The sequence below is a fragment of the Dendropsophus ebraccatus genome, chromosome 9 (assembly GCF_027789765.1).
Source record: "Dendropsophus ebraccatus isolate aDenEbr1 chromosome 9, aDenEbr1.pat, whole genome shotgun sequence".
Lineage (NCBI taxonomy): Eukaryota > Metazoa > Chordata > Amphibia > Anura > Hylidae > Dendropsophus > Dendropsophus ebraccatus.
In genome coordinates, this window is record NC_091462.1 from 30,930,192 (window position 1) to 30,955,387 (window position 25,196).

At 42.9% G+C, this 25,196-nt stretch overlaps 1 protein-coding gene and 1 long non-coding RNA gene across 2 annotated transcripts in view; one reads left to right on the forward strand and one right to left on the reverse strand.

Annotated features, from left to right (window-relative positions):
* Positions 1-1,781: 1,781 nt before the first annotated feature.
* The window catches only part of LOC138800817 (uncharacterized), a 43,704-nt gene continuing 20,289 nt past the window's right edge, over positions 1,782-25,196 (reverse strand). Inside the window, exons 3-4 of the long non-coding RNA XR_011364528.1 lie at positions 8,299-8,493; positions 1,782-2,687 (exon numbers count right to left, since the gene is read on the reverse strand). This is a non-coding gene — a long non-coding RNA (uncharacterized lncRNA). The remainder of the gene's footprint in view (positions 2,688-8,298; positions 8,494-25,196) is intronic.
* LOC138800816 (sodium channel protein type 2 subunit alpha-like) overlaps positions 21,773-25,196 on the forward strand; it is a 180,589-nt gene continuing 177,165 nt past the window's right edge. The window contains exon 1 of the mRNA XM_069982869.1: positions 21,773-21,859. The gene's annotated coding sequence lies outside the window, so the exon portion shown is untranslated. The remainder of the gene's footprint in view (positions 21,860-25,196) is intronic.

The window sequence follows — 25,196 nt, forward strand, 5'->3', positions numbered from 1 at the left end:
TATTATGGTATTGCTGTAGCTGTCCCCTCCCAATAGGGAACATATGAACATTCAGAAGTGCTAAACGTTCAGGGTTATGGAATATAAGAAAGGTATCTATTATGGAAGATGTGTTCCTTTACTAAAGAACATTATCTGTGGGGGTTTGGTGGCCTTTGACTGGTTCATTTTGGATTGTGTTGAGCCATCTCATTACCAGATGAAGTCTATAAGCTTTTTAAGGTGGTTGTTTTTGTTGTTACTGAAGGAGAATCTGAATTTAACCCCTTCATGACCAAGCTCAAAATTACCTAAATGACCACACCAATTTTTATTTTTGCGCTTTTGTTTTTTTTCTCCTCTCCTTCTAAGAGCCATAGCACTTCTATTTTTTTCTATCTACAGGGCCATGTAAATGTGTACTTTGTAATGGTGCCTTTCCATCTACCATAACATGTATGATGGAACCCTTAAAATATTATTTATGAAAATATAAATTGGTGAAATTAGAAAAAAATGCAATATGGTAACATATGGGGGGTTCCTGTGTCTACGTAATGCACTATACGGTAAAAGTGACATGATACCATTATTCTATAGGTCAGTCAGAACACAACGATATGCAGGTTTACACAGATTTTATCTTTTATCTTTATTTTATTTTTTTTATGAATTTTTTTTTTTTCAAAATATCTATTAAAATGGGCCTATTTTGATTCTTATAACTGTTTTATTTTTTCACCTATGGGGCTGTATGGGGTGTAATTTTTTGGGCCATGAACTCTAGTTTTTATTAATACCAAATTTGTGTAAAAAAAAAATCAGCAATCCTATCGCTTTTTTACCTATTTTCGTTTATGTAGTTCACATTACAGAATCACTGTTGTTATATTTTAATGGATGGGACAATTATGCATGCTACAGTTTGTTTACTTATTTATTTTTATGTTTTATTTATATAATGGTATAGATGGTGATTTTAATTTTTATCAGGGGAGGGGCTTTGGAATATTTTTCCCCTGCTGGGGGACTTTTACATGCAATCATTAGACTGCATACACTGTTCAATGCTTTGCCATAGGCATAGGCATCAGTGTTATCTACGTTCTGCACATAGAGTCCGAGAAAATGTTCGGGGTCCTGATTGGTAAGTGACAGGATTTACAATCCATCAGTATAGTCACAATACAAGAGGCAATCCATCCATTTAACCTCCTCCCGCTACTCCACAGTAAATTAACGTAGCTGCAGCCTATGCCTGATGCTGCAGCGACGTTAATTTATGATTCAGAATGACACAGGCGCAGGAGCTGCGCCTGTGTCATCCGCGGGGGGTTCCAGCTATCAACTCTCCGCACCAGAGCCACGCTCCAGTGCTGAGAGTTGACCCTATAGATACTGCGGTCAGCATGACCGCAGCATCTATAGGGCTCCTGACGGAGAATTCTCCCTCTACAGAGGGAGAATTATCTGTCCGGTGTCCATCGGGGCTCTGCAAAGTGATTGCAGAGTTCCGATGGTAGCCATGGAAACCAGAATCCTCAGGCTTCCCCTGGATACAGAGGCCAGCGGGGGGAGGAAGGGAGGGAGGAAAGGCAGGGGGCATGGCCGTGAGCTCTGCCCCCTCCCCTCTCTTCCCTGCCATGATACCAGCATCCCCACGCCGGCACCAGTCTGATCATATAAAAAAACCCAAAGTGATGTACCTAGTGGTGCATTCGCTTTAAATTTTAACAAAACCACTTGCCAGGAATGTATTTATTTAGTTAATTTATATCATTTACATAGCGTAAAGAGGGGAAATCAAGCGTTACATGTCGTCCAATAAAATCTGATGTCTGCGTGATGCCTGAACACGTCATGGATCCTTCAGAGGCAGAGATGCTCCTTGTAGCTACTCTCTAATCTAATAGACGAGGGTCCTCTAATAACCCAGAACTCCATCCTCTCTTAAATGTATAACTATCTATTTCCCTTTGGATAGGGTGATAGGAAACACATTCGTGTAAACTTACAATTGCCTTTTGTTAACTATCCCTGTTCATCCTATATTATTCTTCCTAATCCGTCAGTACAAATGCAAATCCTGTTGTAGCCGTGTTGGTGCTGTCCATGGTGCTGGCTGGAATACAAAGCATTTTCTATGGATTTCATATCGATTGTGACGAGCGTCTGCCTGCAAGCAAGTGAGCTGGGACGCAGGCTGCGAGGAACTCCCCGTGTGAGCTGTTGTCAGTCACGTGGCTCCAAACACAAGGGAAGATCTGTAACAGGTGACTCCCCGGCATCCAGCAGACAGTCCTCGCCTTAGCTGCATGTACGGTCCATACATCTGATTGGTTCATTCTACATCCTGTAATAGAAGCTCAGTCATATCTGTTCATATTGGGTTTAACTTGTTAACTGTGGGTCAATCCGGGAGCTTTGTATAATTTATTATGTCAAGTGTTAAGGATTTTTTTTTTTTATTGACATGACTTTTCCTCCATTAGCTTTCTGTAGAGCAACCAATTCATAATTCTTCCAATGGCCGAGTATTCCAATAAGGATGTCCAGATAGCATAAGATAATAGTCTTATATACATGCTGCAATGCTATAGGTATAGTACTAATCGTAGGGGCTTTTATATGGGGTTGTTGACTGGTTTATGATTCCATAATAATAATTCCAAATAATATATATATATGCTGTATCTCCCATGATGTCCCTGCAGAAAATATAAAGAAAGTATAAAGTTAACCCACCTCGTCTTTCGATGCAGAAATTATTCTCACAGTCATAACCATTTTGAGGTACATACACATTCATGCTAAACTTCTATTTTCTATATAATGGGCTGCAGTACCTTATCTTGGCCACTACATAGTGGATGGAGCTACGTTTCACCAGAAAGACAGCTGATTGATGGAGGTTCTGGAGGTCCAATGTTCACACATCTGATATTGATGACCTTTCTTGGGGAAAGGTCAACAATAAATTTTGCCTAAATAACCTGTTTGAGTTAGTAGTCAATCTGTCGGCTGTTTTGAGCCCACAGCACTATAGAGAGGGGTGTAAGGAGTGTAATCATACCTTGGGTTACGGTCATGCAACCTGTTAAGTGCCCAGAGCTTTCTGCATTGAGCAGCTTTAGCATTCAGTCAGGAGACCACAAGAGCCGCCATCACTCAAAGCTAAGAGGGTGGGATGGAGAAGAGCTCAGTGTAGAGTGCTCTGTGCACTTAGCATAAAGAGCCTGCCCATAACCCATGGTATTATTACACTTCTTTCTGCAATCCCTATATAGTGCTATCAGCAGTTTTAAGGACTCAACATAGCCAACAGACTTCCTTTAAAGGGGTACTCTAGAGACTAAAATTTGATGCTTAATGCATTGCTTTTATAAAGTTCTATTACATTGTAATATATATATAAAAATAAATCAGAAGAATACCGCAACACTCATGGGATAGAATTCAACACAACGTGTTTATTTCCCCAAACCGTGACGTTTCGCTCTCCACACTGAAAGCTTTTTCAAGCAGCTGCTTGAAAAAGCTCTGTGTGGAGAGCGAAACGTCGCAGTTTGGGGAAATAAACACGTTGTGTTGAATTCTATCCCATGAGTGCTGCGGTATTCTTCTGATTTATATTACCTATACCGGGTGGTCGCTGGTATATACCGCCTGGCACCACATCTATCGTTACACGAGTGCTGCATTCATTCTGAATTTCATATATATATATTTATTTATTTTTTTTATATATATACGTATGTACGTATATACTTCTGTTGACTGGCAGCAGTAATGAGTGACATGGTCCCTCCGCTGCCACCAATGTATGTGTCAGGAACTGCAGGGCTATTTATGCTCTGATGTTCCCGATCCCCTGCTCTCTGCTTTAGCACTGCCACACAGGAATATACAGAGCAGGGTCAAGTTTAACCTGTGTACTATATATACTTTTATGGGGAGGAGGGCTGCCCGACATGATTGCTGTGTCCGCAGCCTCTGCATAGTGAGTGGTGGTTTGCTATCAATGATCACTGTGCTAGAACCAGTAGCAGGACAAACACATCATGAGACCGAGTCATACGCACAACTCTCATTGGATCCACTTTAATGATATATCTCATTTGTGTAATAAAAACCGCAAAGGATATGATGACATTATAAACGGACATGCGCAAAATCAAAGGGTTAAAGGCATTTCCTGGTGTGTGTGTTTTTTTCTTCTAGTGACTAGCTTACAAGGCTTACAACTACTATACTGTCCATCAGTATATTCACTACACAAGAGGCGATCCATCTTAGCTATTTATACCAAAAAGTAACCTGGATCATACCCATTTCAAAAATCAGTTGCTATATTTATTTAATTGTCAATTGTCATATAAAATACATCCACATTAAAAAAATAAAAAAAAAGAAGAAAAAGATAGGAAAGATACTCCAGCAATACACAATACAGATTGTGCTATGGGTTTGCAAATATATGTCAATAGACTGTTAATGGAGCCGCATCACAGAGGGGAGATCGTCACACTGGGGGCTGGGGGGCCCACTTCCAATGCTTCAGGCCAGTCCGGTGCTTGGGAATACACTGGCACTGTGTTAAAAATTTAAAAAAATAACGCCCCACCACTGCCAATAGTACCTGGTCCCCTCTACTTTCTCTCTCTACTTTTTGGCCCCTATCTCCACACAGGAAATGTCTGCTCAGCCAATCACAGGCTGCGGCAACGCACCCTTGTGGCCACCCTATTGAAAGGAGACTGGGGAGTGGAGATCAGGCAGGATCTGTCTGCATTGGCAGTGGTGGGGGGGTCAAGAAGTTATTTATTTATTTTTTATATATTTACTATATATTTGAACCTTGCTGACTATTTAAACACACACACATAAAATGCCTATTAAAAAATAAAAAAGCCTTTCAACCCTTCAAATCCCTCCCCCTCCATCATTTTTACCAAAAGAAATGAGAAGAACAAAATCCTCAATTTTTGACCAATATGTATACCCAGCAAGGATACATGGTAAACACACAGTCAATATAACGTGACTGGCAGCATCTTATCTAGTCCCTGCCTGTTGCCATGACAACCTAAGTGCTATAGTTTCTGTACTTTCAACTTGTAAAGGTGTGACAGCTTATAACTCCGCTTTGAACATACTAAATAACATGTCTTATGGTATATGGCAGACACGTTTGATCTCAATTAAGAAAGAGAAGAAATGCAGAGAATATCTCCGAGATTAATCACAGAAACGGGAAGTTGACAGATGATAAGAAGTACTTAACAGTTCACGAGTCCCCTCCCCCGCCTTCCTTCCTTAGATTAAGAACTCTGTTTGATCTCTGACCTTTCTTTAATATGGCGGGTACAAGTTCCACATGTGTGACTATACCTAAGTATGCAGTCATTATAAATTGTTTAACGGATAGATGGAACCAAGAAATGAAGAGAGAGGAAGAGGTGCAAGAGAAATGTCTCCCTACCCACAGGACGGGGGATAACTAGCTAGTAGGCAGAGCTTTGACCCCCAACCAATCCTGAGAATGGAGGTCAATGGGGCTTTCAGATGTTGCCATGCGCTGATCTCGGCCATGTTTGCAAGTCCCATAGACAGTGAAAAGCACAATGGCCAAGAAAGTGTGCTTCACTCTGTGGATATATCACCTCTGTTCTCGTGATCAGCACGGATACTGGTGGCACAATGTAGTGTCCCAGTATAGGGGTCACTAACATGTTTACCGCCCCTCTAAAAGTACCTCTGTACAGCTGCAGTGTTAAAGCGTAACTGTCATTATAACTTTTCAAAATCTAAATCAGCAGTAGATGTGATATAAAGCAAGTTTGCAATTTACATTCATTATTTATTTTTTAGTAATGATGGAAAATACGGCACTTCCTGTTTTCTGACTCTTTTTTTCTCAAAAAACAGGAAACAGAAAACAGGAAGTCCAGTGTTTCCCAGGCCATCTGAGCGCTTACAGAGAAGGTAGTCATGGGACTGATGGACACATTGAGCTGTGACTCTCTGTACTGGCCGGAATTCCTGTGTTGTTTTTTTAACCAGCACAAGTCAGAAATCTGCCTTCAGGAGACTGGACCTAAATTTCTGGTAAGTTCAGCTTTGTTTTACAGCATGATAACAAAAAAACTAGATTTGCATTACATAGTGCTTGAAAAGAGCACCCCTTTACCAGTGATTTCCTTTTAACAAAAACTTTAACCCTGACACCGTCCCTTTAAGAGCGACTTGGGTGCCGTCCCTTTAAGAGCGACTTGGGTCCCGTCAATTTAAGAGTAAAATGGTTTCCATTCCTTTAGGAGCAACTTGGGTCCCTTTAAGAGCAACTGGGGTTCTATCCCTTTAAGAGCGGCTTGGGTACCGTCTCTTTAGGAGCGTCTCTGCTACTTATAATGGTAAAGCTCATTGCTTGGTTACCATGGCAATCTTACCAAATTGTTAAGGACCTTCCATCTACTACATCTTCTATTGGCCAATAGTGGACATGTGATGTATGGATGTTGTGAGGCATTGACTGACAAGACCTTAGAGTTCCTATTGGCTGCTATATTTCAGCTATTTGCATATGTGCTGTGATTGGCTGTTAGCATTTAGAGTGTGGCCATTATTTCCAATGGGCCATTTTTTTCTATGGGAAATAAGCGGTCTTTAAACTCAAATTTCTTAAAAACGACAAATCCGATTAGACCCAAAGATAGATAGCACACCTCTCACCGCCAAGGGCTTCAAAACACATTTCTGTGCGCAAAGCGGTTTGGGCTGTATTAATCACAGAAAAATGGCTGGAAGAAACGGAAGAAGAAGAATACGGATTACAATATAGTGCTTTTTCAAGCACTAAAATAATGAATGTATATTGCAAACTTGCTTTATTTCACATCTATTGTTGATTTCCATTTTGAAAGTTATAACGACAGTGACACTTAAAGGTTTAGCTATGTGTGTGTTTAGCCAATCATAGGTGCAAGGCACTCTACACTCTACACCTTTTCTACTTTAACTTCTTTCTATCGTACAAATATAGCGGAAGATAAGGGTTTCCTGTGCAGAGAGAGTCTAGTTCCATTCAGGAGATGACCTGTTTTTCCCTTGAGAGACTGAGACCACTAGTATTCAGTGCTAAGCCCTGAGAAGTGGGGTAACTGTGTGCAGGGTAAACCCTTGTCTACACAACGGATCTTCTAAGTCAGAACATTCACCCCCTAAGGAAAAGAAAAAGGGACTGATTCCCAGTAAGACAAAGCTACTAAGTGCCCACACACATTACTGACAACACTCGTCCACTTGAGGGAATCTTCAGTAGGAGCTCGACTCCTTACCTAGAGACAGAGATCTAGGACTACCTTACCTGGTGGTCTCCAAGCTGGTGGGACAGAAGGCTGTCATAGATAAAAAAAAAAAAGCCCACTAAGAGACGCACACCTGAGGTATATGCCTGATAAGAGGCTGATTAAAAACAAATCCTCTCCCTGACTCCCATGCTGCAACATGTATTGCACCCCTATATCTATATCTATATCTATATTATAAGTTTTTTTTAAAAACTTTAATAAGTGATTTTAGTATTAACTAAATACCCAAGATTAGGGACCGTTTTTTGGTGGATGTTTATATGTGTGTATATATATGTATTTTATGGACCTTTGTGAATCATGTTCTCTTGATAATTATGTAGATTTTGTGATTCCATGTATATGTATTAAATTTTCTGTGTCAGCTGATGGAGATACGCGTCGGAGGTGGAGCGCACGCTGGAACGCAGGACACTTCCGGTCTCGTCATCTGACGTGGAGCGCATCGTGGAACGCATGGCGTTTCCGGTTTTGCCGTGCGTCGCGTCGCTTCCGGTCCGGCGCGAGATCCACACAGCTCCTGTTTGATCATGTATGTAAGTAATTATGGTTGCTATAAATAATAGATTTGTGGTAGATTCTGTTGGCTTGAAAAAGGTGGATCTTATACCCACCGAAACGCGTTGCCATCCATTTCTGTAATTAAACTATTTTGGAACCCATGACGGCTACCTGCCCATTGATGCACGCATACTGACAGGCGTCCTGGAGGGGGTCAGATCAATGGTCCGGATCTTTCCCCCACGGTGAAGTAAGTGGAATATACCGCTCTTTGCAAAGATCCCACTGTATTCTATAATATCAGTCTCTGAGCGCTTCTGTTGTTTTTTCTATTTTATCCTACCATGTGTATACATAAATAGTGGAGAAAAAAGAAACAGTTGAGAGGCGGCGCCTCATGTAATACATACAGTAAGGGAAAGGAAGGTGAGGTAAGTAGGAGGCTCACCTTGTTGCCCCTTGGGTTTAATGTATATCGATGTGGAGTCTGAATGGTCCTGGTGGCAAAGACTGCAAGCTAGTATGGAGTAGCACACCGGGATGCTCCTTGAGTGGGGGCCCATGTAAAATTGCAGGAAAGGAAAAGTTGCCAAACTCCTTGGAAACACCAGAGCTGTCTTCACAAAGTCACTGGACCAAATTTCTAAGGTGAAAGAAATAAAAAGTGTTTATTTAGGATAGCACAAATATAATGCGTTTCAAGAGCCTAAGCTCTCTTCATCAGATATAGTGCACCCCTTGTTAATAGGGGTTGACATTTAATATTGGGGTAACTCTTTAATGGTTCTTCAACCCATATGTGGACTAGACTGGCTTGGCCTCCCAGAGTACCTGAGGCTCAACTAGTGGAGAGTGAAAGAAAGGATGGAGGGAGGGGGAGATAAGGAAGAAAGGGAGGGGGGGGGGGATAAGAAGGGGAAAGAAGACAGAAAAAAGAAAGGTAGAAATGGAGGAAGGAGAGAGGAAAGAGAAGGGAAGAAGGGATGTGCAGAGGGAAATTTAAAGGGAAATGCTGTGTTATGAGAAAGGGAGAAAGAAAGGTAGAAGGGAAAAGGAAGGGAAGGAGGAATATTTTAAGGGGTTTATCTCAACAGTTTTTTCCATATGGGTGAAAACCAGATGATTGGTAGGGCTTAGATCACCGCCCCCCCCCCCCCCCCCCTCTTAACCCACGAACCTACCTATCCTAAGGACAGAGGTTCTTGTCAATAGGGGATAGCATTTAATAACAATTAATTTAATTCAATAACCCCTTTAATAGTTCTATAAGCCTATGGGGGGATTTATGCCGGTCTTATATTAGGCCCCGCCCCCTTTTCCCCGGCAGGATTCACTAAGAGACGCACACCTGAGGTATATGCCTGATAAGAGGCTGATTAAAAACAAATCCTCTCCCTGACTCCCATGCTGCAACATGTATTGCACCCCTATATCTAGGGCTGCTTCTGGATTCGGGGGTCATGATATTACAGGCTGAGGCGGGACACAGTCGCATCTGCTGATTAGCTTTGTAGGTGTGTGACATCACATTCCCAGAACCAATAAGAGGCTGCACAGTAGAGACAGACTAATGCACTACTGGGGTGGCGCTGGAGCCAGTGGGGTGACTGCAGGTTTTTGTTTTTAATCCCAATGCCCAGACAACCCCTTTAAGGCACTCTTCCATATATGAAGCAAGTGAAATATTCTAAAACTAGGCTCCTACTTAGTGGAGTAACCTTGATTACACTTGCAACTATAAGTTATAGAGGTTATACAATTTTCTAGTAGCAACCATTGGATGAGAATTTTCCTTCCAGTATTTTGTATTGGTCATGTGATGATTAAGAAGAAACAAATCATGCACGTATATGATTATCACATGAGCAGATGTTGAACCTCTTGAAGTAAGCATTACAGGGTCCCATTCAATGACTGCACAGATATCTTGTTCTTTACTTTTCCTTTTTGGTTTATTATAGATTGGGGCAAAACGATCACGTTAGAAAAGAAAAAGAGAACTTGATTTCCTGACACTCTGCTGGGAGATGTATATGCTCTATATATTGTCGCCACCATGTGGTTGCAATGTGAGTTGCAGTCTTCAATTTTACTAGAATGCGGCGATAATATATTCAATTTGTATAGTGAGAAACTGGAAATGTTCATGAAATTCTTGGAAACTTAACAAATGAATGAGAAACGAATGGATATTCTTATAGTATCTGTTAATTTAGTCCACTTTAGGACTACACTTCAACTAGTTTATTAATTCAGAGACTGAGCAGAAAACATGTTATTTTTTATCTCTCAGGCTAAAACAGCCAGTTAGAGATGTGTCAGCTGGAGACCGGGGAGATGCTATATCATCTGACATGTCCACAGCGCTGACTTCTTAAATTGAGAGAAATCATAGATAAGTGATTAATATCTACAGCTGCCAGATTACACTGGGCCAGCAAATTAACTGACTATAACTCGAGGTTCTTCAGCCTTTCTTAAAGGAATATGACAGGGTACATTCACTTCCAACATATATAGTGGCTGTTGGACTGGGCAACTTTGACATTTAATTTTGTGGTATAAAATTTACTGTTGAATAATTCACCAGGATTAGTTATCTCTAGGATTAGAATTTTTTTTCCTCAATTTTTTTCTGGTTCCAGAAAGGATAGAAAAAGGAAGAGAAGAACGGAGGGAGGAAGGGAGGAAGAAAGGAAGGAAGGCTTTAACCCCGTCCTGCACCACGACATACAGTTGCATTGTGGTGTCAGTAAGAGGACGGTCCCTGGTCGCTATCAGTAGCTGGGGGCTGCCACTAGAAGCCAGCACAAAGCGATCCTCGGTGTCGGCTACTTAACCATTTAAATGCCACTGTCAAAACTGACAGGGGCATTTAAATGGCCTGAATTACTTTTTATTGGTGGTCCCCGTGATCTTGCTGTGGGGAGCTGATCTCCCCCACAACAGGTAATCCAGGCCTGAGGAAGGGAGCTAGATGCGTAATTTGCGAAAACATGTAATTTGTGTATTTTATTTCTACTAAGGGTCCTAACGATAAATGATTGCAAATGAAAGCTATTTGAAATCAATCACCATATTACACAGAATGATAGTCGTTAGTACTACTCCATCTAATGACAGCAAAAGAGCCAATGATGTAGAATTATGGTACTTTTACACGAAACGATAATTCGCCCAAACAATTAATGATTTCGTAGTAACAATGTGTTTTTATAACGATCAGCATTTAGATGGATGTAACGCCTGGAGTAGTGGATCCACTGGACCGTCACTAGCGATGGCACTAATCTCACCAGGGAGCGGAGTCTAAGGGGCCGCTGGTTTTCACCAGAGCCCGCCGCAAGGCGGGATGGACTTGCTGCGGCAGGCGACCCCCAGGTCGCTACCCCTGGCTTGGTTGCTAGTGACGGCAGGCAAGGCGTGGCAGGAGCAGTAGGCAGGAGAAGGTGCTGGCAGAGGTCTGTAGGCGTAACCGCAGGTGACAGGCTGAACACAGGAGCAATAGTGTAACAGAGGAGCAGGAACCAGGAACGAGGACTAGGGACCAGGTAGCGGACAGGAATCAGGAACAAGGACTAGGGACCAGGTAGCGGATAGGTATCAGGAACAAGGACTTGGGACCAGGTAGCGGACAGGAATCAGGAACAACAGGGAGCTGGGCCAAACGCTATGGGAAGCATGTAGAGGCTCCAACACCTGGAAGGGGGCAGGGATGGAACTTATAGGGGAGTGATTAACATACAGGCCAATTAGGAGCGCACTGCCCCTTTAAATCTGAGCCAGCCAGTGCGCGCGAGCCCTAGGAGGCGGGGACGCGCGCGCCGGCCGGCACAGCGGCGGACAGGAGCGCGGTGGGGTGAGGCGCCCCCCGGGGCCGAAGCAACAGCAGCGCCGGGTCCCTGCCTACGGACACCGACTGCTGTAGATGCAGGAGAGAGGGTGCGGCGGCGGTCCGGAGCACGGGACGCCGCCGTGGCCCTAACAATGGAACGATATATCATTTGAAAAAATCGTTATTACGATTGTTTTAAGATCGCCTAAGCCTATCACACACATAGGGTAAATCGGTGAAAGACTGTTTACACTAAGCGATCAGCGAATTTTTAGCGAACGACCAACAACGATTTGAGAACCTGTTGAAAGATCAAAATGAACAATTTCTCACTTGTCGCTTGATCATTCGCTGTGTTTACACGAGCCGATTATCGCTCAAATGCGAAGGTTATTGAACGATCATTCTTCTGTGTAAACACATCATCAAGCTGAGCAATTAGCAAACGACTAACAATGATTTTGGTGTTGAACAATGAACGATATCTCGCCGGTCATTTGATCGTTGCTTGCATTTACACGAAACCATTAGCATTTAAATTCAAATGAAATAACAATTTTTCACACGACAGTTGTCCCGTGTAATAGGCCCCACCAGTTGTTTCATCGCTCATTTGGACCTACCAGAATTCTGTCACTCTTCATCGGGCGGCGCTAACATATGGGAGGATTTGTTTTTTCTCTCCTGACCATCATGTCACTAAACATTTAACCAAGTGAAAGATACTTCAAAGTAGTTTACCTGCCTAAAACCAACTTTATATGATTGGAATCAATGCTGATATCACAGCGGCTTACCTGATGCAAACATAGCATACTCAGTGAAAACACAATAAGGGTCCTATTAGACGGGCCAATGGACGGCCCGATTAATAATGTAAGTGAGTGCCAATCTGCTAGTTTCGGGGTATTTGCCCCTCGTCAGTGTGGAGCAGGATTCTGGCTAATTGGGGCAATGTAATATTTATGTAATGGTTAGCCTTTGGCTGTGCGTCGCTATTACACGTATCAATGCGTAGTCGGCGGCCAATGATTTTAAGTCTGGACCTTAAGACTTGATTAGCCGATGATTGTTTCATCAGCTGATCGTTGTCTCTATTACACAGAGCGATAATCGGCCAGATCGGCCTGATTCAGCCAATTATCGCTCCGTGTAATAGGGCATCTTACCTTATTGTTAGGGGGGGATAAGAAGGTGTATATGCCCTTACATGTGATCTCTATTGTTTTTTGAGCACCCTTGCCACCTTGGTATATCCAAGTCTGCTATTTTACACATATTCAGCAAATATTTGGAATAATGAACAATGGGGGATAGTTATCAAACTGGTGTAAAGTAGAATTGTCTTAGTTGCTCCTAGCAACCAATCAGATTCCACCTTTAATTTTTCAAAGCATCTGTGTGGAATGAAAAGTGGAATCTGATTGTTAGGGGCAACTAAGAATATTCTACTTTACACCAGTTTGATAAATCTCCCCCTATTTCTTCAAAGGTTTCCATCCAGCAGTAAAGTGTCCTGCCCACCATTTAGGAGAAAACCAGAAAAAACCCTAATAACATTATAATGACCCTTGCAAACAACATATTAGGCTTAAAATGTCTACAATAATTGGAGTATGGACTAAACTAGTACTAAGAGAAAGGAAGGAAGGTGCAGATGCTGCATATATTATTCAGTAGGGACTTAGCTGATAAGTATATGGTGCACACGGACAGGATGCAGGAACCCGAACAAATACAAGCACAAACCCTTCCCGCATAGTAATGATGCACATTATTTCAAAAACATGAAACTTCTTCATTCTATGCTATATTAGGCTATATTCACACAACGATTTTCAACGGCTATTGTTTTGTACTCTAAACCAGGGCTGTTGTCTTGAGTATCAAATAACGGCTGCTGGTACATTATACAAGTTTAGGTTCGACATGGCTGCTTTTTAATACCCTTTTGGGTGTGGCTGTTTAAAATTTTCATTCAATATTGAGTTAAAAAAAAATGGTGAAAGGATGGTGGAAAAAATATATGTGTAAACAGCATAAAATAATGGCAAACAGCTTAAAAAAACAACTGCAAATTAATGACATTAGCATTAAGCTGCTGTTTTTTTTATACATTGTGTGAACTAACAGGTGTTATGTCCATAGACATCAATCGAAATCATTGAAGATGATATAGTGTGTGTGAACACAGCCTTAAGATGATATGGGGCCACAAAACAGATGCCCAAGTGCAGAGTGCTGTTCAGTTTCTCGTTTGTCGTCTCATCGCATGTCAAGCAATTATATGTAAAATTCAAATTATATATTGATTTCTTGCACAGAAAAACATTAATTTAAAAAGAGCCTTTACATCCTGTAGACTGCTAATTTGACAGTACACTGCAATACATTAGTATTGCAGAGTACTGTACAATTGATCAAGTCTTGATCAAGACAAGAAAAACTGATATTTTTCTAAATATTTTTTTTAATTCTCCAGATTAAAAATTCTAAATACCCTCTTGTCCCATTTAGTACATGTATGTTAATAAAAAAAAATCTAAACTACAAATTTAAAAAATATAATTGCTATACCAATGTGCAGAAATGTTCAAACTATTCAAATATAATGCTATTTACTAAAGATGAGCGAATCTCAAGCACGCTAGCGTCTGTCTGAATCCGAGCGTGTGGCCGCAGTAGTTGGATGCAGCCCTAGGAAGCCTGAAAAACATGGATACAGCCTATGGCCGGGTTCACACGCTGTGTGACAATAGTCGTTCTGTGACACTTCATTTCTTAAGAATTGGGATGCGGGCGCATTCGGGTGTGCCCGCATTTCAATTACCCATAACCAACAATATAAAGTGCGACCGTAGCCGTACTTTGTCTTGTCTGTTTTGTCGGTCTTGTGTGGCCGCTATTCAATGAATAGCAGCTGCACAAAACCGACATGTAAGTTTTTGGTGCGACCGCAAGGAATCCCGGCCAGAGTGTATACAGAATGTATACACTCCGGACTGGATTCCATTAGAATCAATGCAATGTATTGTTTCATTTAATAATGGCCGGTGTTATTAAATGGAAAAATACATTGTGTGAACTTAGCCTATGGCTACATCCAACTTCACCAGTAATGAAATGCCAATCGCTTAAGTTCGGACAGACCCATGCGCACTCAAGGTTCGCTCATTTCTACTATTTACATTAAATGCCATAAATGCACCTTGCATTTAAAAAAAATATAGATCAAAACTTGAGCAAAAAGTCCAATTTTTGTAGAAGTAAAACATACTGTGCCATTAAACTGCCCTTTTCACGTTTTCAGGCTGACATACTGTATGTGGGGAATCCCAGCAAACGGGTGTATCCACTACAAGCCCATTAACTTTTACTAAGGACTACAGTAAGTTCGATCTGTTTATTGAACAATATACCCTTGTATTATGGGACAATGGTTAAAAGAAATTGATTTGTTTTGAAACTGATATAGATGGATACAACTTGATACAACAGATTCATAACAGACAGTTCATCAAACAAAGCTCGCTGCTGTCTCCGGTAATAAGGCACATTCTTGTGGACAGATAAATAAGACTGGATACTTTGACAATATGTGAAACCATAGTGGGAACCTGCCAAGATATTAGAGGAGCGTAAGGAGCAATGCCTGGTCTATGCACTTCTCAGTCTTGCAATAAACGAAGACCTTCAGACTAATTGTAGTCACTAGTAGACTATAATAAGCCCATCGAAGTCAAGAGGCCTGCTGCATGTACGTCTTTCTATACATCAGAATACTTTTTTTGCCAGTATCCCAATTTATACTAGCAATATAGCCCCAAAACATCATGTGAATTGGGTCTTATTTTATCCTAAAAAGGTTAGTTCACCTAGTTTGCTCAGCAAGAAATTTCTCCCGATGTTAGAGACTAATAAACAATGCCCATAAGTGTAAAATTTGTACCTGAAAATTTCACTTTCTGGAGTCTGTAGGCAGCATACCATGACACTTGTGCTGCCATAGGGCGATCAGGTAGTGTAAAATTTGTAACTGAAATTTTTATTTCCTGGTGTCCGTAGGCAGCACACCATGACACTTGTGCTGCCATAGGCTAGGTTCACACTACATATATGTCCGGCCGCATATTTTTCGCGGCCGGACATATACGTATGAAACTCCGGCCGGGACTTTACGCAAGTTGCGGCCGGATACGTACGGACCGCGAACTTACGCCCGTAGCGTACTTACGCTTCCCGAGCGCTCTTCGTAGCGATCTAACAGCGGTCTTTTACTTGGAAATCTTCGCCTAGCCCCGGACACCCCACAGAACCTTTTGGATCGGAACAAAAAGCTGGAAAAATGAAGAAATCACCACTACGTACGGGACCGCATGTTACGCTACGGGCGTAAGTTATGGCATTTCCGTCCCGAAACAATGGTCTGGTTCATTTTTTAGGGCGTCGCATACGATCCGGGCATAAGTTCGTACGTAGTGTGAACTGTGCGCCCGTAGATCGTATACTTTCCATTGTACGCAAACTACGTAAGTTTCCGGCCGCTTATTCACGGAACGCGCTACGGCCGGAAACTTACGTAGTGTAAACGTAGCCATAGGGAGATCAGGTAGTGTCAAATTTGTAACTGAAATTTTTATTTCCTGGTGTCCGTAGGCAGCACACCATGACACTTGTGCTGCCATAGGGCGATCAGGTAGTGTAAAATTTGTAACTGAAATTTTTATTTCCTGCTGTCCGTAGGCAGCACAAGTATTATGGTCTGCTGCCATAGGACGATCAGGAAATGTCTGCTGAAGGTTCTTTCTACTAAGGAAGGCAAAACCATTTATAAGTGCTGCTGTATGGGGTCTCTGTACTTAGCTTATCTGCAGAATAAAATAAACCTGTGTGTGTTCTGTTTTATTCAATAACTTATTTTTTTCTTTTAATTCAAAGAAAGATCAACTACATAGTGTCTGGTCACAAAGTTGTCTTTTAGTTAGAGATTTTAGTATTTTTCTGTGTTGTGGAACCCTGGTTTGTGGTGGTGCTGTGCTATGCCCCCATGCTTTACACTACAGCTCTGATTCTTCACATTACCATCTGTGCATAAGCACAAGCTCAGCAGGACATCAATACGCATTGACATAGTTCCCATTAAACTACACACAAAATGAGACTACAGGAAACAAAATCCACAGTGGAAACAAGAATATAAGACCCTGTATACATCGGCATTGTGGCATCCATGTATACTATAGGAAGTGGTGATGGCTATGTCACATGACAATCCTCAGTGGTGACCAACACACCCACTGGGGGAGATTTATCCAACATGGTGTAAAGTTAAACTGGCTCAGTGTCCCCAAGCAACCAATCAGATTCCACCTTTCATTTTCCAAAGAGTCTTTGAGGAATGAAAAGTGGAATCTGATTGGTTGCTAGGGGCAACTGGGCCACTTTCACTTTACACCATGTTTGATGAATCTCCCCCATTGACTTATAATGAATTCTGTTTGATTTTATCAAAATGTGTCCATTATCTTGTCTGTCGCAGATGTGAACAGATCCTTACACATACTCAATCATATGAGCCTCAGTAAGGCAACAATGTACAACGCCCCCTGGATATGTACAATACATGACATTGTAGGAAAATGTAAACAAAAGGTCTCAACATAATGGAGATCCAAGCTCCCAAAGGTTTCGCGCTCACTGAAAACCAAGCATAGCGCAAGAGCTTCTTCATTTCATGAATTTGTTGGACTTTAGGTTCATAGACCCCCCCCCCTCCCAATGTTATCTGCTTGTCTATGTGATATAAGACTCATGAAGGTGATTTCCAGGCTAAAAGACAGCAAGTAGTGTGTCAGTCTTGTAAGTAACATAAATACATATAAGGTTGTTGGCAGAAAAAGACCACCTGGTCTTCTAGTCTGCCCTTTTAGTATTTCCCTTCTTATTATCTTAGGATAGATATAGGGTTATGCCAGGCAGGTTTACATTCACTTATTGTAGATTTAATAACCACATCTGCTGTAAGTTTGTTACAAGTATCAACTACTCTTTCAGTAAGGCCCCCTTCACACGTCCGGAAAATCTGTCCGGATTTCCTATCAGGAAATCCGGACGGATTTCCGGACTCATAGACTAACATTAGTCTATGGGAGCGCCGGAATCACGGGCATTTTCCTGATGTATATCAGGAAAGTGCCCGCGATTCCGGACTGGTAGAGAGCCAGCCTCGGCCGCCGTCCGATCACCCGCACACCCCCATCCCCCCGCACCGCACCGCACACTCTGCCCGGCACTACAGGGCTGGCCGGCCAGAGTGCGGTGCAGATCCCCCCCCCGCCGCCTAACCCCCAGTACCCGCTATTCCCCCCCCCCCGCCGCCGCCGCCGCCTAACCCCCAGTACCCGCTAGTCCCCCCCGCCCCCCGCCCCCCGCCGCCGCTCACCACTGGAGCACCGACTCTCTTGCATCTGACCCTCTCCCCCCCGGGAACTCACCACCAGGCCGCCCGCCGGATGCTCCGCACCTCCGACCGCCGCCGCCCGGACCTCAGCACTGCACTCTGACCCGGACCCGGACCCCAACCTCGCGGCCCCGACAGAGCAGGATCCAGGACAGGTGAGATTACCCCTTAGGACTACTACTCCCACCATGCTGTGCTGGCAGGCCATGATGGGAGTTGTAGTTCTGCAGCCTGTGGCCATCCAGGTTGCAGAAGTACAACTCCCATCATGGCTCTGCTGGCAGGCCATGATGGGAGTTGTAGTTCTGCAGCCTGTGGCCATCCAGGTTGCAGAAGTACAACTCCCATCATGGCTCTGCTGGCAGGCCATGATGGGAGTTGTAGTTCTGCAGTCTGTGGCCATCCAGGTTGCAGACGTACAACTCCCATCATGCCTTGCTGACAGGCCATGATGGGAGTTGTAGTTCTGCAGCCTGTGGCCATCCAGGTTGCAGAAGTACAACTCCCATCATGGCTCTGCTGGCAGGCCATGATGGGAGTTGTAGTTCTGCAGTCTGTGGCCATCCAGGTTGCAGACGTACAACTCCCATCATGCCTTGCTGACAGGCCATGATGGGAGTTGTAGTTCTGCAGCCTGTGGCCATCCAGGTTGCAGAAGTACAACTCCCATCATGGCTCTGCTGGCAGGCCATGATGGGAGTTGTAGTTCTGCAGTCTGTGGCCATCCAGGTTGCAGACGTACAACTCCCATCATGCCTTGCTGACAGGCCATGATGGGAGTTGTAGTTCTGCAGCCTGTGGCCATCCAGGTTGCAGAAGTACAACGCCCATCATGGCTCTGCTGGCAGGCCATGATGGGAGTTGTAGTTCTGCAGTCTGTGGCCATCCAGGTTGCAGACGTACAACTCCCATCATGCCTTGCTGACAGGCCATGATGGGAGTTGTAGTTCTGCAGTCTGTGGCCATCCAGGTTGCAGACGTACAACTCCCATCATGCCTTGTTGACAGGCCATGATGGGAGTTGTAGTTCTGCAGTCTGTGGCCATCCAGGTTGCAGACGTACAACTCCCATCATGCCTTGCTGACAGGCCATGATGGGAGTTGTAGTTCTGCAGCCTGTGGCCATCCAGGTACACGGGTACCTGTGATTTATGTTGGCATACTAGACCATATTATCTCATCAGGAAATCCTGAAGGTTTTTCCTGATGGTTTCCTGATGGTAAAAACGGATTACTGTCAGGAAATCCTGATACTATCCTGATGACATTTGAGGTCTCCTGATCAGGATTTCCTGACAGTAAAAACTGACACGGACGTGTGAATGGGGCCTAAAGTAATATCTTCTCATGTTATTTTTGATCTTTCACCAACTAACCCCTTGTTCTTATGTTCAGATTTTTTATTAAAACACTTCCCTCCAGAACCTTATTAACTCCCACAATATCCAAGAGGAAAGTGTTGTTGACACAATGAGTCAGGGCAATAATCGACATATGGGAACCTTTTTAATGCAGATGTGTTACTTATCTGCTGTCTATTTTCTGCAACTGATCATCTGTGGATCTGCATCATGTGAACATATCCTAAAACTGGAATCATACACTTATAAGCACGTCAAGGTTCCAGAACTCAACTGCCTTCCCATGGATGTACCTTGTCCTCATTCATTTTTATAAAGCAGGTGTGCAGCAGCTTAGATGTGTCTTTTGATGCATAAATTGGACCTTTCAGCAAGTTTCAGCTATCAGAAGAAGAGGTGTAGAAGGTCCTGGCCACCAATGCTGCAAGTTAACGGATGATCCCGGCACTCACTGATGCTTAGTGTTCTATTATTGAAGTATTACATAGTACAAACAGGAGGACGCGGCGTTTTGGCTCGTGGCCTTCATCAGCTGATGAAGGCCACGAGCCGAAACGCTGTGTCCTCCTGTTTGTACTATGTGATACTTCAATAAAAGAACACTAAGTATCAGTGAGTGCCGGGATCATCCTTTAACTATCCGCTGGGACCAGTTCCGACCACGAGCACTACCACACTATAGAGTGACGTCTTATTCCAGCAACAAAAATGCTGCAAGGGCTTAAAGGGTGGGATCTTCTCAGGTGCTCAGAGGGCTCAGTACAGAGGGTTCCTAAAGTGTTCCTGGCAAGCTCATTGACTTTCAAGTATTAAGGCCCTATTACACGGAGCAATAATCTGCCCAATCAGGCGGATTCGGCAGCTTATCTATGTGTGTAATAAAGACAATGATCAGATACCTGCGCATCGCTACGTGTAGCTGATGACTGTGTAGGAAAAAAAAAAGTTTATTCATACCTGTCCACGCTCCCCGGCGTTCTCCTGGTTTCTGCCTGCTACCCGCAGCCGCCGCTGCAACTTCAGAGCCAGTTTTTGAAGTGGTAGGCCACTCAGCCAGTCACTGCCAGTGATTGAGCGGCCTATCACTTTCAGAGACCATCAGGTAGTGGGCAGAAGCCAGGAAAACACTGGGGAGTGTGGACAGGTATAAATAAACTTTATTTTTTTACATTCAAGGCAAGGGCTGCATGGACATCACTGATGACATACAGTATATATATATATACAGTATAGCCCTTACTACACCATTATCGAGCTGTGTATTAGGCACGACGGGACGATCTCATACTAGGTGATGAGTTAAATTTCCCTGGACAACCTCTTTTATGCACAGGTGTCAAACCTACATCCCTTCAGCTGTTGCGAAACTACAAGTCCCAAAACGCCATGACAGTGAATGATGGGAAATGTAGTTTTGCAACAGTTGGAGGGCCACAGGTTTGACACCCCTGCTTTAATGAAACCAACGTAGCCTAAGTTTGGTCCATTTCCCAAATGTACTGTATACCCTCCCTGTCTTCGCGGCAGTCAAAATCAAAATAGATCAAATAACAAAATTGGTGGCCACTACATGTATAATGTTATCCACAGCACCTGTCAGGGGTTTTCATCTTATTGCTGATGGTATATTATATATATATATATATATATATATATATATATATATATATATATATACATACAGATAGATAGATAGATAGATAGATATAGATATATATACTGTGTATACTCTCCCTATGACAGCTCTGTGGGAGCCTGGATCGATCTCCCCTTCTCTTGATGCATCTGGCAGTTTCTCAGCACTGAGCATCTAGCAGCCAGCAGGGGGCGCTCTGACACGAGCTCTTGCTGACTGGCTTTGATGCTGCTCACATCTGCTTTTTTTGCACACACACACAGACACAGAGAGACACACAGCCCTGCTTACAGACACTGTCAGGGAGGCAGCTTCCATCCTTGCCCTCCCTAGCCCAGCTATTGTTTCCATCCCTCCTGCCTCCAGCCCCTGGGAAGGTGTCTCCTGTCTCTGGGAGCTGTTTGTGTTGCACCTGCTCTGTGTTCCTCAGCATCCTTCCTCCTCTTCCTCCTCCTCCTCCCTTTGCACATCCAGGATCCAAAGAGGAGACACGCCTGGTACAGGGGGGGATACAGAAGCATCTCAGCTCTATAGGAGGAAGCAGAAGAAGACCCTCATAGATAAAAGGAGAAGCCCCACACACATACACCATCCAGCCCTTGGAATTAAATGGCATCTGTGTCCTGATGGGAGAGGAATAGAGGAGATCCCTGATCCTGTGGGAGGCTGAGAGCTCAACAGAAGCAAAGAAGGAGAGAGCATTGTTCCTGTGCTCTGGTGAGTATTACATGGATGCATGGCAGAGATCATTATGGTACCTGTTCCATCATTCACAGCTGATCCTAGCTGATCCTCAGCTGCCATTTATCCTGGAAATGCCTAGAACTATCTATATAGATGGACTATGCAAATGTATCCAATATGTATCTGTTATTGTATCAATATGTATCTGTATTTGTAAATATACACACATATATATATATATATATATATATATATATATATATATATATATATGTATACACTCCTGTATATTCATCTGGGCAGTGACGGGGGATGGGTAACAGGGAAGAGGAGAAGGGAACATTTACATCTACAGGGATTTAGTCATTATGTTGCCTTAATGAATTAACCCTTTCCCGGCTCCCAATTGCATCCCAGGCCTCTTCTCCATCATACAGGAGGCTCTGCTATATTTGCCATTGAATTTGCATTTATTGCACAGTACGGTCACTCCTCCCTCCCCCCTCCACCTCCTTCTCGTCGGAATGTGTTGTGCTTAGAATGGGGGGACAGAGACCATTTCTAGAAAGGACTAGTCTAGAAATTTATTATTTATTTATTCTTATTCTTTTTTTTTTCAAGCACCCTCATCCGTCAGCCTGACAGACAACAATAATAGAAATCGCTCTGAAGGTCATATATACAGTGTAGCTCTGGGGGTGTGAAAACCTTGATGCCTCGGGAGTCCCTGATCTCTAGTGATCATTGGTCTGGATATGGCTCCAGCCAGTGATTGTGGGGTAGGGACCAGTACTGCATTGTTATAGGACGCTATATATAGATACATATAGCATGGTTATGTCATAACATATAAATAATACATAGGAAGGGTGAAGATGTTTGTGTCTATGTCGATAGTCTCCGGCCAGGGGAACGGCATCTATAATTAGGCCTCATATTTGGGGGGATCGTCACCAAATGACGTAGGTAATCCAAAGCAAGATAGAACAACATGTGAGATACCCTTGAAGGCCAATTTTTCTGTACCGGAACCATAGGCCTTGTTTATAAGATGGTGTCAGGGAGTGATTTATTAGGGAGTCACCTCTGCACACACTCCGACTCCATTCTCCTTCATGCCTAGGAAACTGCTCGGACCCCCGTTTTATTGTTGGAAACAGTGTTACTTAAAAAAGATTCAATGACATCATAGGAGCGTGTCAGAAAATCCCTAGGACAAGTGTCACATGAATCTGCCGAGCTGGAGATGAAGTGTAACCCTTCCCAGGCCACCGCATCCAATAACGTGGCCCTAAACATGTCCATTCCCCAGTCGGGGTACGTGATAGGACGTGGCTGGAATATATATATATATATATATATATATATATATATATATATATATATATATTGTTATACACATGTAGCTTCAATACACATAACTCATTTGTATATCTACTCACCAGAAAGGCCTAGACACACAGGAAGGAACCATTGACATCATCCGGGGCTGTTCTTTAAATTCTCCACTGTGAATGTCAACATTAGCTCTAGAAAATATAGCATGGACTGTACACATCCTCTAAACAAATCTTCTTGCTAGGTCTTATGGCCTCTTCCCATTACACCCCCCCCCTTTTTTTTTTTTTTTTTACAATGTTACAATGGTTGGGGTTCCATTCCAAGTTCTGCCACTGATCAGCTGATAGAAGGGGCCACGGCCATTTGGTGCACACCACCTACCATTATTGTTTACCAAGCACAGCGCCATTCATTTTGTAGTGGCTGTGCCTGGTATTGCAGTTTTGTGCAGTTCAATCCATTTGACAGGGAGTTATGCAGGATTACAAAAAAAAACAATGACTGCTTTCTCCCAAAACAGCACCACCCCTGTCCTCAGGCTGTGTGTGGTATTATACCTCAGCTTCATTTACTTAAGCTGAACTGAACTTCAGTACCACACAAGCTGAGAACAGAAGTGGCGCTGTTTACAGAATAGCGCTGTATTACAGAATGGTGACTAAATTACAGTACCACACATAGCCACTACTAAATGTATGGCGCTGTGCTTGGTAAACAATGAATGGGACAAGGCACTGGCTAAGCAACAGAGGGGCCAAGCTGATCTGGTACTGATGGCCCAGCCTCAGAAAAGTCAATTAAAAGAAGACTTACTATTAATTGATCATTAAACTTTCTATACATGACAATTAGTGACTCCACATTTAGAGCCTCATCAGACATTTTTATGTTAGGGATATATACTTCAGATACCTTAGGCCTGGCTTGAATGGGCCAATTTATAGGCCTAAATGTATACTAGGTGTCAGATTAATCAAGCACCATGAGGGAGATTTATCAAACATGGTGTAAAGTGAAACTGGCTCAGTTGCCCCTAGCAACCAATCAGATTGCTCCTTTCATTTTCCAAAGAGTCTGTGTGGAATGAAAGGTGGAATCTGATTGGTTGCTAGGGGCAACTGCGCCAGTTTCACTTTACACCATGTTGGATAAATCTCCTCCCATGAGTTTTTTTGATAAATATGGTGGATTCTTAGATAGTACACTCTAAGCTTACACGGTCTGGGAAACGTCATTGTAGAGCAGTGAGATCCACTTAAAAACAGATTGACCATACCTGTCATAAAGGGGTTATCCAGGATTAGGAAAACACAGTCACTTTCTTCCAAAAAGAGCGCCACACCAGTCTTCAGGTTGTGTCTGGTATTACAACTCCGCTCTTTTCCCTTCAATGGAACTGAGCTGCAATACCATGCACAAACTGAGGACAGGAGTGGTGCTGTTTCTGACAGAAAGAAGCAATTTTTTTCTTATCCAGGAAAGAATAGGGTTTATGATGATATTATGAACAGCGCCCAAATTCAGTTGTTGGTTATAGAAAGCATATACTCTATACTGTAAAAAAGTCAAAGAATTGTCTCCTTATGCTTCTTCGGATTTCCATTATACATGTTCACTTTAAATCTAGAATTCTGTTCATGAACAAAGAACCGGGAAAAAGAGTGTTACAGGTTCAGCCTAGGTAGAAAAGCGATGAAATCAAGCTGGGCTGGATTCAGCTGGATTATTGCATGTTATACAGGGAATTCAATTAGAAGAATAAACGGGTAAATAATAGTATTAATAACAAAGAGCTCTTGTTTTGTGAAGCCGACAAATACAGTAATGGTAGAAGCCCGGACCGTGCACATTCATAGTCATTTAGTGTCCTTATGTTTACAGAGAAGCGGTCACTTGTTTTGTGGTGCTTGTTTTTAAGGTGTGTACTGGATGCACTCTATCTGCCTATCCTTCTATAGCATTATCTATCTATCTATCTATCTGCCTATTCTTCTATAGCATTATCTATCTCCTATCTATCTATCTATCT